We start from the raw sequence: 16,569 nt of genomic DNA, 5'->3' as shown, positions 1-16,569 counted from the left end.
ATGCTATCTATCTAGCTCTCCCTCTATACTTCCTTTTGGATAAACAGACATATTAGGCAAGCATTTTGGAGCTTTCACCTAAATAACTACAGGTGGTGAGATAAGCTGCACAATATAATTGACCTTTCAGTATATTGTTGCACACACACCATCTATTTAGCAAATGCCCTTGTTATCAACAGCAGCCTTTTAAACTCACCTGAGCTAACAGGTATGTGAGCTGGTTACTCTTCTGCGCTTAAAATTTCTTTTTTGGTTTGCTACAATGCCTTTTCTGAAACGTTGTCTCCCTCTGCTGGAACACTGACTTCTTTCATTTAATGCCTGCAGACTATAAAAGAGAACCCAACCCAAAAAGTTTGGTTGATTAGTCTGTGGCATTCTTTTAAACTGTTGCTTATGGCGGTCTCTGTGAGCTTCTCAGTGACATTCAGCCATCCAGGTATCCCGCCTGCAGTAGACGGAATGTGGCAATGGAACGCTGGCTGCGCGTGTCATAATAGGCTCTGAGCCTTTATATACCTGCGCACAGCAGCAGCCACCTTCAGTCTGCTGCTGGACAGCCAGCAGCAGCAGCAGCAGCAGCAGGAGAGGTAATTAATCAGCAACCCTCCTGCTAAGGGTAGACAGCTGCTCGTTCCACCCCCCCCCCGCCTTAATTGGTTCTCCTCCCTTCCAACGGTGTTGAGGCGGGTGGGAACAGCCGGGGGTTGAGGGTACTGTGCTAAAAGAGGTGGAGTTATGCAGATCTAAAACGCGTGGATTGCAGCAGCAGCAAGCCGAAAAGTGCAGGCATGTGAGGGATCTAGAGGTTGACAGCATGTCTTCTTAACGGGAGTCCAGGTGGCCATCTCCACAAATGGACTTTTCAGAATCCTTGGGTGGCACCGTAGTCGGAAACCAATTCTGGTTATCGCTTCTCGGCCTTTTGGCTAAGATCAGGTGTAGTATCTGTTCTTATCAGTTTAATATCTGATACGTCCCCTATCTGGGGACCATATATTAAATGGATTTTTAGAACAGGGAGATGGAAAAAGAGCTTGCTCTGTCCACTCCACGCATTGACCTGGTATTGCAGTATCTCCAGGACCGGTGCACCCCTTCTTTAATGCAGTTTCTAAAATCAGAAAGAATTGAATTCAATGCTTTTTGTTCATTTTGCTTGTTTGTCGGATTTTGGGATGGACTCTTTGGCTTTGCTTTTCTTCTCCTCATTGGATTTTTCATGTTAAAAGTTGCAGAAGCCAGATGACAAGCTCATTTTGGTTCAACTTCAGCAACTGTGCATTGCATTGCCATGTAATGTAATGTAATGCAATGCTATCTATCTAGCTCTCCCTCTATACTTCCTTTTGGATAAACAGACATATTAGGCAAGCATTTTGGAGCTTTCACCTAAATAACTACAGGTGGTGAGATAAGCTGCACAATATAATTGACCTTTCAGTATATTGTTGCACACACACCATCTATTTAGCAAATGCCCTTGTTATCAACAGCAGCCTTTTAAACTCACCTGAGCTAACAGGTATGTGAGCTGGTTACTCTGCTGCGCTTAAAATTTCTTTTTTGGTTTGCTACAATGCCTTTTCTGAAACGTTGTCTCCCTCTGCTGGAACACTGACTTCTTTCATTTAATGCCTGCAGACTATAAAAGAGAAACCAACCCAAAAAGTTTGGTTGATTAGTCTGTGGCATTCTTTTAAACTGTTGCTTATGGCGGTCTCTGTGAGCTTCTCAGTGACATTCAGCCATCCAGGTATCCCGCCTGCAGTAGACGGAATGTGGCAATGGAACGCTGGCTGCGCGTGTCATAATAGGCTCTGAGCCTTTATATACCTGCGCACAGCAGCAGCCACCTTCAGTCTGCTGCTGGACAGCCAGCAGCAGCAGCAGCAGGAGAGGTAATTAATCAGCAACCCTCCTGCTAAGGGTAGACAGCTGCTCGTTCCACCCCCCCCCCCCGCCTTAATTGGTTCTCCTCCCTTCCAACGGTGTTGAGGCGGGTGGGAACAGCCGGGGGTTGAGGGTACTGTGCTAAAAGAGGTGGAGTTATGCAGATCTAAAACGCGTGGATTGCAGCAGCAGCAAGCCGAAAAGTGCAGGCATGTGAGGGATCTAGAGGTTGACAGCATGTCTTCTTAACGGGAGTCCAGGTGGCCATCTCCACAAATGGACTTTTCAGAATCCTTGGGTGGCACCGTAGTCGGAAACCAATTCTGGTTATCGCTTCTCGGCCTTTTGGCTAAGATCAAGTGTAGTATCTGTTCTTATCAGTTTAATATCTGATACGTCCCCTATCTGGGGACCATATATTAAATGGATTTTTAGAACAGGGAGATGGAAAAAGAGCTTGCTCTGTCCACTCCACGCATTGACCTGGTATTGCAGTATCTCCAGGACCGGTGCACCCCTTCTTTAATGCAGTTTCTAAAATCAGAAAGAATTGAATTCAATGCTTTTCGTTCATTTTGCTTGTTTGTCGGATTTTGGGATGGACTCTTTGGCTTTGCTTTTCTTCTCCTCATTGGATTTTTCATGTTAAAAGTTGCAGAAGCCAGATGACAAGCTCATTTTGGTTCAACTTCAGCAACTGTGCATTGCATTGCCATGTAATGTAATGTAATGCAATGCTATCTATCTAGCTCTCCCTCTATACTTCCTTTTGGATAAACAGACATATTAGGCAAGCATTTTGGAGCTTTCACCTAAATAACTACAGGTGGTGAGATAAGCTGCACAATATAATTGACCTTTCAGTATATTGTTGCACACACACCATCTATTTAGCAAATGCCCTTGTTATCAACAGCAGCCTTTTAAACTCACCTGAGCTAACAGGTATGTGAGCTGGTTACTCTGCTGCGCTTAAAATTTCTGTTTTGGTTTGCTACAATGCCTTTTCTGAAACGTTGTCTCCCTCTGCTGGAACACTGACTTCTTTCATTTAATGCCTGCAGACTATAAAAGAGAAACCAACCCAAAAAGTTTGGTTGATTAGTCTGTGGCATTCTTTTAAACTGTTGCTTATGGCGGTCTCTGTGAGCTTCTCAGTGACATTCAGCCATCCAGGTATCCCGCCTGCAGTAGACGGAATGTGGCAATGGAACGCTGGCTGCGCGTGTCATAATATGCTCTGAGCCTTTATATACCTGCGCACAGCAGCAGCCACCTTCAGTCTGCTGCTGGACAGCCAGCAGCAGCAGCAGCAGGAGAGGTAATTAATCAGCAACCCTCCTGCTAAGGGTAGACAGCTGCTCGTTCCACCCCCCCCCCCCCCCGCCTTAATTGGTTATCCTCCCTTCCAACGGTGTTGAGGCGGGTGGGAGCAGCCGGGGGTTGAGGGTACTGTGCTAAAAGAGGTGGAGTTATGCAGATCTAAAACGCGTGGATTGCAGCAGCAGCAAGCCGAAAAGTGCAGGCATGTGAGGGATCTAGAGGTTGACAGCATGTCTTCTTAACGGGAGTCCAGGTGGCCATCTCCACAAATGGACTTTTCAGAATCCTTGGGTGGCACCGTAGTCGGAAACCAATTCTGGTTATCGCTTCTCGGCCTTTTGGCTAAGATCAAGTGTAGTATCTGTTCTTATCAGTTTAATATCTGATACGTCCCCTATCTGGGGACCATATATTAAATGGATTTTTAGAACAGGGAGATGGAAAAAGAGCTTGCTCTGTCCACTCCACGCATTGACCTGGTATTGCAGTATCTCCAGGACCGGTGCACCCCTTCTTTAATGCAGTTTCTAAAATCAGAAAGAATTGAATTCAATGCTTTTCGTTCATTTTGCTTGTTTGTCGGATTTTGGGATGGACTCTTTGGCTTTGCTTTTCTTCTCCTCATTGGATTTTTCATGTTAAAAGTTGCAGAAGCCAGATGACAAGCTCATTTTGGTTCAACTTCAGCAACTGTGCATTGCATTGCCATGTAATGTAATGTAATGCAATGCTATCTATCTAGCTCTCCCTCTATACTTCCTTTTGGATAAACAGACATATTAGGCAAGCATTTTGGAGCTTTCACCTAAATAACTACAGGTGGTGAGATAAGCTGCACAATATAATTGACCTTTCAGTATATTGTTGCACACACACCATCTATTTAGCAAATGCCCTTGTTATCAACAGCAGCCTTTTAAACTCACCTGAGCTAACAGGTATGTGAGCTGGTTACTCTGCTGCGCTTAAAATTTCTTTTTTGGTTTGCTACAATGCCTTTTCTGAAACGTTGTCTCCCTCTGCTGGAACACTGACTTCTTTCATTTAATGCCTGCAGACTATAAAAGAGAAACCAACCCAAAAAGTTTGGTTGATTAGTCTGTGGCATTCTTTTAAACTGTTGCTTATGGCGGTCTCTGTGAGCTTCTCAGTGACATTCAGCCATCCAGGTATCCCGCCTGCAGTAGACGGAATGTGGCAATGGAACGCTGGCTGCGCGTGTCATAATATGCTCTGAGCCTTTATATACCTGCGCACAGCAGCAGCCACCTTCAGTCTGCTGCTGGACAGCCAGCAGCAGCAGCAGCAGGAGAGGTAATTAATCAGCAACCCTCCTGCTAAGGGTAGACAGCTGCTCGTTCCACCCCCCCCCCCCGCCTTAATTGGTTCTCCTCCCTTCCAACGGTGTTGAGGCGGGTGGGAGCAGCCGGGGGTTGAGGGTACTGTGCTAAAAGAGGTGGAGTTATGCAGATCTAAAACGCGTGGATTGCAGCAGCAGCAAGCCGAAAAGTGCAGGCATGTGAGGGATCTAGAGGTTGACAGCATGTCTTCTTAACGGGAGTCCAGGTGGCCATCTCCACAAATGGACTTTTCAGAATCCTTGGGTGGCACCGTAGTCGGAAACCAATTCTGGTTATCGCTTCTCGGCCTTTTGGCTAAGATCAAGTGTAGTATCTGTTCTTATCAGTTTAATATCTGATACGTCCCCTATCTGGGGACCATATATTAAATGGATTTTTAGAACAGGGAGATGGAAAAAGAGCTTGCTCTGTCCACTCCACGCATTGACCTGGTATTGCAGTATCTCCAGGACCGGTGCACCCCTTCTTTAATGCAGTTTCTAAAATCAGAAAGAATTGAATTCAATGCTTTTTGTTCATTTTGCTTGTTTGTCGGATTTTGGGATGGACTCTTTGGCTTTGCTTTTCTTCTCCTCATTGGATTTTTCATGTTAAAAGTTGCAGAAGCCAGATGACAAGCTCATTTTGGTTCAACTTCAGCAACTGTGCATTGCATTGCCATGTAATGTAATGTAATGCAATGCTATCTATCTAGCTCTCCCTCTATACTTCCTTTTGGATAAACAGACATATTAGGCAAGCATTTTGGAGCTTTCACCTAAATAACTACAGGTGGTGAGATAAGCTGCACAATATAATTGACCTTTCAGTATATTGTTGCACACACACCATCTATTTAGCAAATGCCCTTGTTATCAACAGCAGCCTTTTAAACTCACCTGAGCTAACAGGTATGTGAGCTGGTTACTCTGCTGCGCTTAAAATTTCTTTTTTGGTTTGCTACAATGCCTTTTCTGAAACGTTGTCTCCCTCTGCTGGAACACTGACTTCTTTCATTTAATGCCTGCAGACTATAAAAGAGAAACCAACCCAAAAAGTTTGGTTGATTAGTCTGTGGCATTCTTTTAAACTGTTGCTTATGGCGGTCTCTGTGAGCTTCTCAGTGACATTCAGCCATCCAGGTATCCCGCCTGCAGTAGACGGAATGTGGCAATGGAACGCTGGCTGCGCGTGTCATAATAGGCTCTGAGCCTTTATATACCTGCGCACAGCAGCAGCCACCTTCAGTCTGCTGCTGGACAGCCAGCAGCAGCAGCAGCAGGAGAGGTAATTAATCAGCAACCCTCCTGCTAAGGGTAGACAGCTGCTCGTTCCACCCCCCCCCCGCCTTAATTGGTTCTCCTCCCTTCCAACGGTGTTGAGGCGGGTGAGAACAGCCGGGGGTTGAGGGTACTGTGCTAAAAGAGGTGGAGTTATGCAGATCTAAAACGCGTGGATTGCAGCAGCAGCAAGCCAAAAAGTGCAGGCATGTGAGGGATCTAGAGGTTGACAGCATGTCTTCTTAACGGGAGTCCAGGTGGCCATCTCCACAAATGGACTTTTCAGAATCCTTGGGTGGCACCGTAGTCGGAAACCAATTCTGGTTATCGCTTCTCGGCCTTTTGGCTAAAATCAAGTGTAGTATCTGTTCTTATCAGTTTAATATCTGATACGTCCCCTATCTGGGGACCATATATTAAATGGATTTTTAGAACAGGGAGATGGAAAAAGAGCTTGCTCTGTCCACTCCACGCATTGACCTGGTATTGCAGTATCTCCAGGACCGGTGCACCCCTTCTTTAATGCAGTTTCTAAAATCAGAAAGAATTGAATTCAATGCTTTTTGTTCATTTTGCTTGTTTGTCGGATTTTGGGATGGACTCTTTGGCTTTGCTTTTCTTCTCCTCATTGGATTTTTCATGTTAAAAGTTGCAGAAGCCAGATGACAAGCTCATTTTGGTTCAACTTCAGCAACTGTGCATTGCATTGCCATGTAATGTAATGTAATGCAATGCTATCTATCTAGCTCTCCCTCTATACTTCCTTTTGGATAAACAGACATATTAGGCAAGCATTTTGGAGCTTTCACCTAAATAACTACAGGTGGTGAGATAAGCTGCACAATATAATTGACCTTTCAGTATATTGTTGCACACACACCATCTATTTAGCAAATGCCCTTGTTATCAACAGCAGCCTTTTAAACTCACCTGAGCTAACAGGTATGTGAGCTGGTTACTCTGCTGCGCTTAAAATTTCTTTTTTGGTTTGCTACAATGCCTTTTCTGAAACGTTGTCTCCCTCTGCTGGAACACTGACTTCTTTCATTTAATGCCTGCAGACTATAAAAGAGAAACCAACCCAAAAAGTTTGGTTGATTAGTCTGTGGCATTCTTTTAAACTGTTGCTTATGGCGGTCTCTGTGAGCTTCTCAGTGACATTCAGCCATCCAGGTATCCCGCCTGCAGTAGACGGAATGTGGCAAGGGAACGCTGGCTGCGCGTGTCATAATAGGCTCTGAGCCTTTATATACCTGCGCACAGCAGCAGCCACCTTCAGTCTGCTGCTGGACAGCCAGCAGCAGCAGCAGCAGGAGAGGTAATTAATCAGCAACCCTCCTGCTAAGGGTAGACAGCTGCTCGTTCCACCCCCCCCGCCTTAATTGGTTCTCCTCCCTTCCAACGGTGTTGAGGCGGGTGGGAACAGCCGGGGGTTGAGGGTACTGTGCTAAAAGAGGTGGAGTTATGCAGATCTAAAACGCGTGGATTGCAGCAGCAGCAAGCCGAAAAGTGCAGGCATGTGAGGGATCTAGAGGTTGACAGCATGTCTTCTTAACGGGAGTCCAGGTGGCCATCTCCACAAATGGACTTTTCAGAATCCTTGGGTGGCACCGTAGTCGGAAACCAATTCTGGTTATCGCTTCTCGGCCTTTTGGCTAAGATCAAGTGTAGTATCTGTTCTTATCAGTTTAATATCTGATACGTCCCCTATCTGGGGACCATATATTAAATGGAATTTTAGAACAGGGAGATGGAAAAAGAGCTTGCTCTGTCCACTCCACGCATTGACCTGGTATTGCAGTATCTCCAGGAGCGGTGCACCCCTTCTTTAATGCAGTTTCTAAAATCAGAAAGAATTGAATTCAATGCTTTTTGTTCATTTTGCTTGTTTGTTGGATTTTGGGATGGACTCTTTGGCTTTGCTTTTCTTCTCCTCATTGGATTTTTCATGTTAAAAGTTGCAGAAGCCAGATGACAAGCTCATTTTGGTTCAACTTCAGCAACTGTGCATTGCATTGCCATGTAATGTAATGTAATGCAATGCTATCTATCTAGCTCTCCCTCTATACTTCCTTTTGGATAAACAGACATATTAGGCAAGCATTTTGGAGCTTTCACCTAAATAACTACAGGTGGTGAGATAAGCTGCACAATATAATTGACCTTTCAGTATATTGTTGCACACACACCATCTATTTAGCAAATGCCCTTGTTATCAACAGCAGCCTTTTAAACTCACCTGAGCTAACAGGTATGTGAGCTGGTTACTCTGCTGCGCTTAAAATTTCTTTTTTGGTTTGCTACAATGCCTTTTCTGAAACGTTGTCTCCCTCTGCTGGAACACTGACTTCTTTCATTTAATGCCTGCAGACTATAAAAGAGAAACCAACCCAAAAAGTTTGGTTGATTAGTCTGTGGCATTCTTTTAAACTGTTGCTTATGGCGGTCTCTGTGAGCTTCTCAGTGACATTCAGCCATCCAGGTATCCCGCCTGCAGTAGACGGAATGTGGCAATGGAACGCTGGCTGCGCGTGTCATAATAGGCTCTGAGCCTTTATATACCTGCGCACAGCAGCAGCCACCTTCAGTCTGCTGCTGGACAGCCAGCAGCAGCAGCAGCAGGAGAGGTAATTAATCAGCAACCCTCCTGCTAAGGGTAGACAGCTGCTCGTTCCACCCCCCCCCCCGCCTTAATTGGTTCTCCTCCCTTCCAACGGTGTTGAGGCGGGTGGGAACAGCCGGGGGTTGAGGGTACTGTGCTAAAAGAGGTGGAGTTATGCAGATCTAAAACGCGTGGATTGCAGCAGCAGCAAGCCGAAAAGTGCAGGCATGTGAGGGATCTAGAGGTTGACAGCATGTCTTCTTAACGGGAGTCCAGGTGGCCATCTCCACAAATGGACTTTTCAGAATCCTTGGGTGGCACCGTAGTCGGAAACCAATTCTGGTTATCGCTTCTCGGCCTTTTGGCTAAGATCAAGTGTAGTATCTGTTCTTATCAGTTTAATATCTGATACGTCCCCTATCTGGGGACCATATAATAAATGGATTTTTAGAACAGGGAGATGGAAAAAGAGCTTGCTCTGTCCACTCCACGCATTGACCTGGTATTGCAGTATCTCCAGGACCGGTGCACCCCTTCTTTAATGCAGTTTCTAAAATCAGAAAGAATTGAATTCAATGCTTTTTGTTCATTTTGCTTGTTTGTCGGATTTTGGGATGGACTCTTTGGCTTTGCTTTTCTTCTCCTCATTGGATTTTTCATGTTAAAAGTTGCAGAAGCCAGATGACAAGCTCATTTTGGTTCAACTTCAGCAACTGTGCATTGCATTGCCATGTAATGTAATGTAATGCAATGCTATCTATCTAGCTCTCCCTCTATACTTCCTTTTGGATAAACAGACATATTAGGCAAGCATTTTGGAGCTTTCACCTAAATAACTACAGGTGGTGAGATAAGCTGCACAATATAATTGACCTTTCAGTATATTGTTGCACACACACCATCTATTTAGCAAATGCCCTTGTTATCAACAGCAGCCTTTTAAACTCACCTGAGCTAACAGGTATGTGAGCTGGTTACTCTGCTGCGCTTAAAATTTCTTTTTTGGTTTGCTACAATGCCTTTTCTGAAACGTTGTCTCCCTCTGCTGGAACACTGACTTCTTTCATTTAATGCCTGCAGACTATAAAAGAGAAACCAACCCAAAAAGTTTGCTTGATTAGTCTGTGGCATTCTTTTAAACTGTTGCTTATGGCGGTCTCTGTGAGCTTCTCAGTGACATTCAGCCATCCAGGTATCCCGCCTGCAGTAGACAGAATGTGGCAATGGAACGCTGGCTGCGCGTGTCATAATAGGCTCTGAGCCTTTATATACCTGCGCACAGCAGCAGCCACCTTCAGTCTGCTGCTGGACAGCCAGCAGCAGCAGCAGCAGGAGAGGTAATTAATCAGCAACCCTCCTGCTAAGGGTAGACAGCTGCTCGTTCCACCCCCCCCCCCGCCTTAATTGGTTCTCCTCCCTTCCAACGGTGTTGAGGCGGGTGGGAACAGCCGGGGGTTGAGGGTACTGTGCTAAAAGAGGTGGAGTTATGCAGATATAAAACGCGTGGATTGCAGCAGCAGCAAGCCGAAAAGTGCAGGCATGTGAGGGATCTAGAGGTTGACAGCATGTCTTCTTAACGGGAGTCCAGGTGGCCATCTCCACAAATGGACTTTTCAGAATCCTTGGGTGGCACCGTAGTCGGAAACCAATTCTGGTTATCGCTTCTCGGCCTTTTGGCTAAGATCAAGTGTAGTATCTGTTCTTATCAGTTTAATATCTGATACGTCCCCTATCTGGGGACCATATATTAAATGGATTTTTAGAACAGGGAGATGGAAAAAGAGCTTGCTCTGTCCACTCCACGCATTGACCTGGTATTGCAGTATCTCCAGGACCGGTGCACCCCTTCTTTAATGCAGTTTCTAAAATCAGAAAGAATTGAATTCAATGCTTTTTGTTCATTTTGCTTGTTTGTCGGATTTTGGGATGGACTCTTTGGCTTTGCTTTTCTTCTCCTCATTGGATTTTTCATGTTAAAAGTTGCAGAAGCCAGATGACAAGCTCATTTTGGTTCAACTTCAGCAACTGTGCATTGCATTGCCATGTAATGTAATGTAATGCAATGCTATCTATCTAGCTCTCCCTCTATACTTCCTTTTGGATAAACAGACATATTAGGCAAGCATTTTGGAGCTTTCACCTAAATAACTACAGGTGGTGAGATAAGCTGCACAATATAATTGACCTTTCAGTATATTGTTGCACACACACCATCTATTTAGCAAATGCCCTTGTTATCAACAGCAGCCTTTTAAACTCACCTGAGCTAACAGGTATGTGAGCTGGTTACTCTGCTGCGCTTAAAATTTCTTTTATGGTTTGCTACAATGCCTTTTCTGAAACGTTGTCTCCCTCTGCTGGAACACTGACTTCTTTCATTTAATGCCTGCAGACTATAAAAGAGAAACCAACCCAAAAAGTTTGGTTGATTAGTCTGTGGCATTCTTTTAAACTGTTGCTTATGGCGGTCTCTGTGAGCTTCTCAGTGACATTCAGCCATCCAGGTATCCCGCCTGCAGTAGACGGAATGTGGCAATGGAACGCTGGCTGCGCGTGTCATAATAGGCTCTGAGCCTTTATATACCTGCGCACAGCAGCAGCCACCTTCAGTCTGCTGCTGGACAGCCAGCAGCAGCAGCAGCAGGAGAGGTAATTAATCAGCAACCCTCCTGCTAAGGGTAGACAGCTGCTCGTTCCACCCCCCCCCCGCCTTAATTGGTTCTCCTCCCTTCCAACGGTGTTGAGGCGGGTGGGAACAGCCGGGGGTTGAGGGTACTGTGCTAAAAGAGGTGGAGTTATGCAGATCTAAAACGCGTGGATTGCAGCAGCAGCAAGCCGAAAAGTGCAGGCATGTGAGGGATCTAGAGGTTGACAGCATGTCTTCTTAACGGGAGTCCAGGTGGCCATCTCCACAAATGGACTTTTCAGAATCCTTGGGTGGCACCGTAGTCGGAAACCAATTCTGGTTATCGCTTCTCGGCCTTTTGGCTAAGATCAGGTGTAGTATCTGTTCTTATCAGTTTAATATCTGATACGTCCCCTATCTGGGGACCATATATTAAATGGATTTTTAGAACAGGGAGATGGAAAAAGAGCTTGCTCTGTCCACTCCACGCATTGACCTGGTATTGCAGTATCTCCAGGACCGGTGCACCCCTTCTTTAATGCAGTTTCTAAAATCAGAAAGAATTGAATTCAATGCTTTTTGTTCATTTTGCTTGTTTGTCGGATTTTGGGATGGACTCTTTGGCTTTGCTTTTCTTCTCCTCATTGGATTTTTCATGTTAAAAGTTGCAGAAGCCAGATGACAAGCTCATTTTGGTTCAACTTCAGCAACTGTGCATTGCATTGCCATGTAATGTAATGTAATGCAATGCTATCTATCTAGCTCTCCCTCTATACTTCCTTTTGGATAAACAGACTTATTAGGCAAGCATTTTGGAGCTTTCACCTAAATAACTACAGGTGGTGAGATAAGCTGCACAATATAATTGACCTTTCATTATATTGTTGCACACACACCATCTATTTAGCAAATGCCCTTGTTATCAACAGCAGCCTTTTAAACTCACCTGAGCTAACAGGTATGTGAGCTGGTTACTCTGCTGCGCTTAAAATTTCTTTTTTGGTTTGCTACAATGCATTTCTGAAACGTTGTCTCCCTCTGCTGGAACACTGACTTCTTTCATTTAATGCCTGCAGACTATAAAAGAGAAACCAACCCAAAAAGTTTGGTTGATTAGTCTGTGGCATTCTTTTAAACTGTTGCTTATGGCGGTCTCTGTGAGCTTCTCAGTGACATTCAGCCATCCAGGTATCCCGCCTGCAGTAGACGGAATGTGGCAATGGAACGCTGGCTGCGCGTGTCATAATAGGCTCTGAGCCTTTATATACCTGCGCACAGCAGCAGCCACCTTCAGTCTGCTGCTGGACAGCCAGCAGCAGCAGCAGCAGGAGAGGTAATTAATCAGCAACCCTCCTGCTAAGGGTAGACAGCTGCTCGTTCCACCCCCCCCCCGCCTTAATTGGTTCTCCTCCCTTCCAACGGTGTTGAGGCGGGTGGGAACAGCCGGGGGTTGAGGGTACTGTGCTAAAAGAGGTGGAGTTATGCAGATCTAAAACGCGTGGATTGCAGCAGCAGCAAGCCGAAAAGTGCAGGCATGTGAGGGATCTAGAGGTTGACAGCATGTCTTCTTAACGGGAGTCCAGGTGGCCATCTCCACAAATGGACTTTTCAGAATCCTTGGGTGGCACCGTAGTCGGAAACCAATTCTGGTTATCGCTTCTCGGCCTTTTGGCTAAGATCAAGTGTAGTATCTGTTCTTATCAGTTTAATATCTGATACGTCCCCTATCTGGGGACCATATATTAAATGGATTTTTAGAACAGGGAGATGGAAAAAGAGCTTGCTCTGTCCACTCCACGCATTGACCTGGTATTGCAGTATCTCCAGGACCGGTGCACCCCTTCTTTAATGCAGTTTCTAAAATCAGAAAGAATTGAATTCAATGCTTTTTGTATATTTTGCTTGTTTGTCGGATTTTGGGATGGACTCTTTGGCTTTGCTTTTCTTCTCCTCATTGGATTTTTCATGTTAAAAGTTGCAGAAGCCAGATGACAAGCTCATTTTGGTTCAACTTCAGCAACTGTGCATTGCATTGCCATGTAATGTAATGTAATGCAATGCTATCTATCTAGCTCTCCCTCTATACTTCCTTTTGGATAAACAGACATATTAGGCAAGCATTTTGGAGCTTTCACCTAAATAACTACAGGTGGTGAGATAAGCTGCACAATATAATTGACCTTTCAGTATATTGTTGCACACACACCATCTATTTAGCAAATGCCCTTGTTATCAACAGCAGCCTTTTAAACTCACCTGAGCTAACAGGTATGTGAGCTGGTTACTCTGCTGCGCTTAAAATTTCTTTTTTGGTTTGCTACAATGCCTTTTCTGAAACGTTGTCTCCCTCTGCTGGAACACTGACTTCTTTCATTTAATACCTGCAGACTATAAAAGAGAAACCAACCCAAAAAGTTTGGTTGATTAGTCTGTGGCATTCTTTTAAACTGTTGCTTATGGCGGTCTCTGTGAGCTTCTCAGTGACATTCAGCCATCCAGGTATCCCGCCTGCAGTAGACGGAATGTGGCAATGGAACGCTGGCTGCGCGTGTCATAATAGGCTCTGAGCCTTTATATACCTGCGCACAGCAGCAGCCACCTTCAGTCTGCTGCTGGACAGCCAGCAGCAGCAGCAGCAGGAGAGGTAATTAATCAGCAACCCTCCTGCTAAGGGTAGACAGCTGCTCGTTCCACCCCCCCCCCGCCTTAATTGGTTCTCCTCCCTTCCAACGGTGTTGAGGCGGGTGGGAACAGCCGGGGGTTGAGGGTACTGTGCTAAAAGAGGTGGAGTTATGCAGATATAAAACGCGTGGATTGCAGCAGCAGCAAGCCGAAAAGTGCAGGCATGTGAGGGATCTAGAGGTTGACAGCATGACTTCTTAACGGGAGTCCAGGTGGCCATCTCCACAAATGAACTTTTCAGAATCCTTGGGTGGCACCGTAGTCGGAAACCAATTCTGGTTATCGCTTCTCGGCCTTTTGGCTAAGATCAAGTGTAGTATCTGTTCTTATCAGTTTAATATCTGATACGTCCCCTATCTGGGGACCATATATTAAATGGATTTTTAGAACAGGGAGATGGAAAAAGAGCTTGCTCTGTCCACTCCACGCATTGACCTGGTATTGCAGTATCTCCAGGACCGGTGCACCCCTTCTTTAATGCAGTTTCTAAAATCAGAAAGAATTGAATTCAATGCTTTTTGTTCATTTTGCTTGTTTGTCGGATTTTGGGATGGACTCTTTGGCTTTGCTTTTCTTCTCCTCATTGGATTTTTCATGTTAAAAGTTGCAGAAGCCAGATGACAAGCTCATTTTGGTTCAACTTCAGCAACTGTGCATTGCATTGCCATGTAATGTAATGTAATGCAATGCTATCTATCTAGCTCTCCCTCTATACTTCCTTTTGGATAAACAGACATATTAGGCAAGCATTTTGGAGCTTTCACCTAAATAACTACAGGTGGTGAGATAAGCTGCACAATATAATTGACCTTTCAGTATATTGTTGCACACACACCATCTATTTAGCAAATGCCCTTGTTATCAACAGCAGCCTTTTAAACTCACCTGAGCTAACAGGTATGTGAGCTGGTTACTCTGCTGCGCTTAAAATTTCTTTTATGGTTTGCTACAATGCCTTTTCTGAAACGTTGTCTCCCTCTGCTGGAACACTGACTTCTTTCATTTAATGCCTGCAGACTATAAAAGAGAAACCAACCCAAAAAGTTTGGTTGATTAGTCTGTGGCATTCTTTTAAACTGTTGCTTATGGCGGTCTCTGTGAGCTTCTCAGTGACATTCAGCCATCCAGGTATCCCGCCTGCAGTAGACGGAATGTGGCAATGGAACGCTGGCTGCGCGTGTCATAATAGGCTCTGAGCCTTTATATACCTGCGCACAGCAGCAGCCACCTTCAGTCTGCTGCTGGACAGCCAGCAGCAGCAGCAGCAGCAGCAGGAGAGGTAATTAATCAGCAACCCTCCTGCTAAGGGTAGACAGCTGCTCGTTCCACCCCCCCCCCGCCTTAATTGGTTCTCCTCCCTTCCAACGGTGTTGAGGCGGGTGGGAACAGCCGGGGGTTGAGGGTACTGTGCTAAAAGAGGTGGAGTTATGCAGATCTAAAACGCGTGGATTGCAGCAGCAGCAAGCCGAAAAGTGCAGGCATGTGAGGGATCTAGAGGTTGACAGCATGTCTTCTTAACGGGAGTCCAGGTGGCCATCTCCACAAATGGACTTTTCAGAATCCTTGGGTGGCACCGTAGTCGGAAACCAATTCTGGTTATCGCTTCTCGGCCTTTTGGCTAAGATCAGGTGTAGTATCTGTTCTTATCAGTTTAATATCTGATACGTCCCCTATCTGGGGACCATATATTAAATGGATTTTTAGAACAGGGAGATGGAAAAAGAGCTTGCTCTGTCCACTCCACGCATTGACCTGGTATTGCAGTATCTCCAGGACCGGTGCACCCCTTCTTTAATGCAGTTTCTAAAATCAGAAAGAATTGAATTCAATGCTTTTTGTTCATTTTGCTTGTTTGTCGGATTTTGGGATGGACTCTTTGGCTTTGCTTTTCTTCTCCTCATTGGATTTTTCATGTTAAAAGTTGCAGAAGCCAGATGACAAGCTCATTTTGGTTCAACTTCAGCAACTGTGCATTGCATTGCCATGTAATGTAATGTAATGCAATGCTATCTATCTAGCTCTCCCTCTATACTTCCTTTTGGATAAACAGACATATTAGGCAAGCATTTTGGAGCTTTCACCTAAATAACTACAGGTGGTGAGATAAGCTGCACAATATAATTGACCTTTCAGTATATTGTTGCACACACACCATCTATTTAGCAAATGCCCTTGTTATCAACAGCAGCCTTTTAAACTCACCTGAGCTAACAGGTATGTGAGCTGGTTACTCTGCTGCGCTTAAAATTTCTTTTTTGGTTTGCTACAATGCCTTTTCTGAAACGTTGTCTCCCTCTGCTGGAACACTGACTTCTTTCATTTAATGCCTGCAGACTATAAAAGAGAAACCAACCCAAAAAGTTTGGTTGATTAGTCTGTGGCATTCTTTTAAACTGTTGCTTATGGCGGTCTCTGTGAGCTTCTCAGTGACATTCAGCCATCCAGGTATCCCGCCTGCAGTAGACGGAATGTGGCAATGGAACGCTGGCTGCGCGTGTCATAATAGGCTCTGAGCCTTTATATACCTGCGCACAGCAGCAGCCACCTTCAGTCTGCTGCTGGACAGCCAGCAGCAGCAGCAGCAGGAGAGGTAATTAATCAGCAACCCTCCTGCTAAGGGTAGACAGCTGCTCGTTCCACCCCCCCCCCCCCCGCCTTAATTGGTTCTCCTCCCTTCCAACGGTGTTGAGGCGGGTGGGAACAGCCGGGGGTTGAGGGTACTGTGCTAAAAGAGGTGGAGTTATGCAGATATAAAACGCGTGGATTGCAGCAGCAGCAAGCCGAAAAGTGCAGGCATGTGAGGGATCTAGAGGTTGACAG

At 45.3% G+C, this 16,569-nt stretch overlaps 12 non-coding genes across 12 annotated transcripts; all 12 read left to right on the top strand.

The window, feature by feature from the left end:
* Nucleotides 1-912: 912 nt before the first annotated feature.
* On the top strand, nt 913-1,103 carry LOC141210212 (U2 spliceosomal RNA). The gene has a single exon (XR_012280387.1). It is a non-coding gene; the product is annotated as a U2 spliceosomal RNA (small nuclear RNA).
* Nucleotides 1,104-2,225: 1,122 nt separating this feature from the next.
* Nucleotides 2,226-2,416, top strand: LOC141208610 (U2 spliceosomal RNA). Its single transcript, XR_012278832.1, has one exon. It is a non-coding gene; the product is annotated as a U2 spliceosomal RNA (small nuclear RNA).
* A 1,125-nt stretch (nt 2,417-3,541) lies between these two features.
* LOC141208609 (U2 spliceosomal RNA) lies at nt 3,542-3,732 on the top strand. The gene has a single exon (XR_012278831.1). It is a non-coding gene; the product is annotated as a U2 spliceosomal RNA (small nuclear RNA).
* A 1,122-nt stretch (nt 3,733-4,854) lies between these two features.
* On the top strand, nt 4,855-5,045 carry LOC141208607 (U2 spliceosomal RNA). Its single transcript, XR_012278830.1, has one exon. It is a non-coding gene; the product is annotated as a U2 spliceosomal RNA (small nuclear RNA).
* A 1,120-nt stretch (nt 5,046-6,165) lies between these two features.
* LOC141210411 (U2 spliceosomal RNA) lies at nt 6,166-6,356 on the top strand. Its single transcript, XR_012280580.1, has one exon. It is a non-coding gene; the product is annotated as a U2 spliceosomal RNA (small nuclear RNA).
* Nucleotides 6,357-7,474: 1,118 nt separating this feature from the next.
* LOC141210023 (U2 spliceosomal RNA) lies at nt 7,475-7,665 on the top strand. Its single transcript, XR_012280204.1, has one exon. It is a non-coding gene; the product is annotated as a U2 spliceosomal RNA (small nuclear RNA).
* A 1,121-nt stretch (nt 7,666-8,786) lies between these two features.
* On the top strand, nt 8,787-8,977 carry LOC141210092 (U2 spliceosomal RNA). Its single transcript, XR_012280270.1, has one exon. It is a non-coding gene; the product is annotated as a U2 spliceosomal RNA (small nuclear RNA).
* Nucleotides 8,978-10,098: 1,121 nt separating this feature from the next.
* Nucleotides 10,099-10,289, top strand: LOC141208606 (U2 spliceosomal RNA). The gene has a single exon (XR_012278829.1). It is a non-coding gene; the product is annotated as a U2 spliceosomal RNA (small nuclear RNA).
* Nucleotides 10,290-11,409: 1,120 nt separating this feature from the next.
* Nucleotides 11,410-11,600, top strand: LOC141210211 (U2 spliceosomal RNA). The gene has a single exon (XR_012280386.1). It is a non-coding gene; the product is annotated as a U2 spliceosomal RNA (small nuclear RNA).
* Nucleotides 11,601-12,719: 1,119 nt separating this feature from the next.
* LOC141208605 (U2 spliceosomal RNA) lies at nt 12,720-12,910 on the top strand. Its single transcript, XR_012278828.1, has one exon. It is a non-coding gene; the product is annotated as a U2 spliceosomal RNA (small nuclear RNA).
* A 1,120-nt stretch (nt 12,911-14,030) lies between these two features.
* LOC141208604 (U2 spliceosomal RNA) lies at nt 14,031-14,221 on the top strand. Its single transcript, XR_012278827.1, has one exon. It is a non-coding gene; the product is annotated as a U2 spliceosomal RNA (small nuclear RNA).
* Nucleotides 14,222-15,347: 1,126 nt separating this feature from the next.
* On the top strand, nt 15,348-15,538 carry LOC141210210 (U2 spliceosomal RNA). The gene has a single exon (XR_012280385.1). It is a non-coding gene; the product is annotated as a U2 spliceosomal RNA (small nuclear RNA).
* The last annotated feature ends 1,031 nt before the right edge of the window (nt 15,539-16,569 follow it).

Source organism: Phyllobates terribilis, unplaced genomic scaffold (genome assembly GCF_046119375.1).
Source record: "Phyllobates terribilis strain yellow unplaced genomic scaffold, ASM4611937v1 Scaffold_169__1_contigs__length_4117513, whole genome shotgun sequence".
NCBI lineage: Eukaryota > Metazoa > Chordata > Amphibia > Anura > Dendrobatidae > Phyllobates > Phyllobates terribilis.
This window is presented reverse-complemented; position numbering and strand designations above follow the sequence as displayed.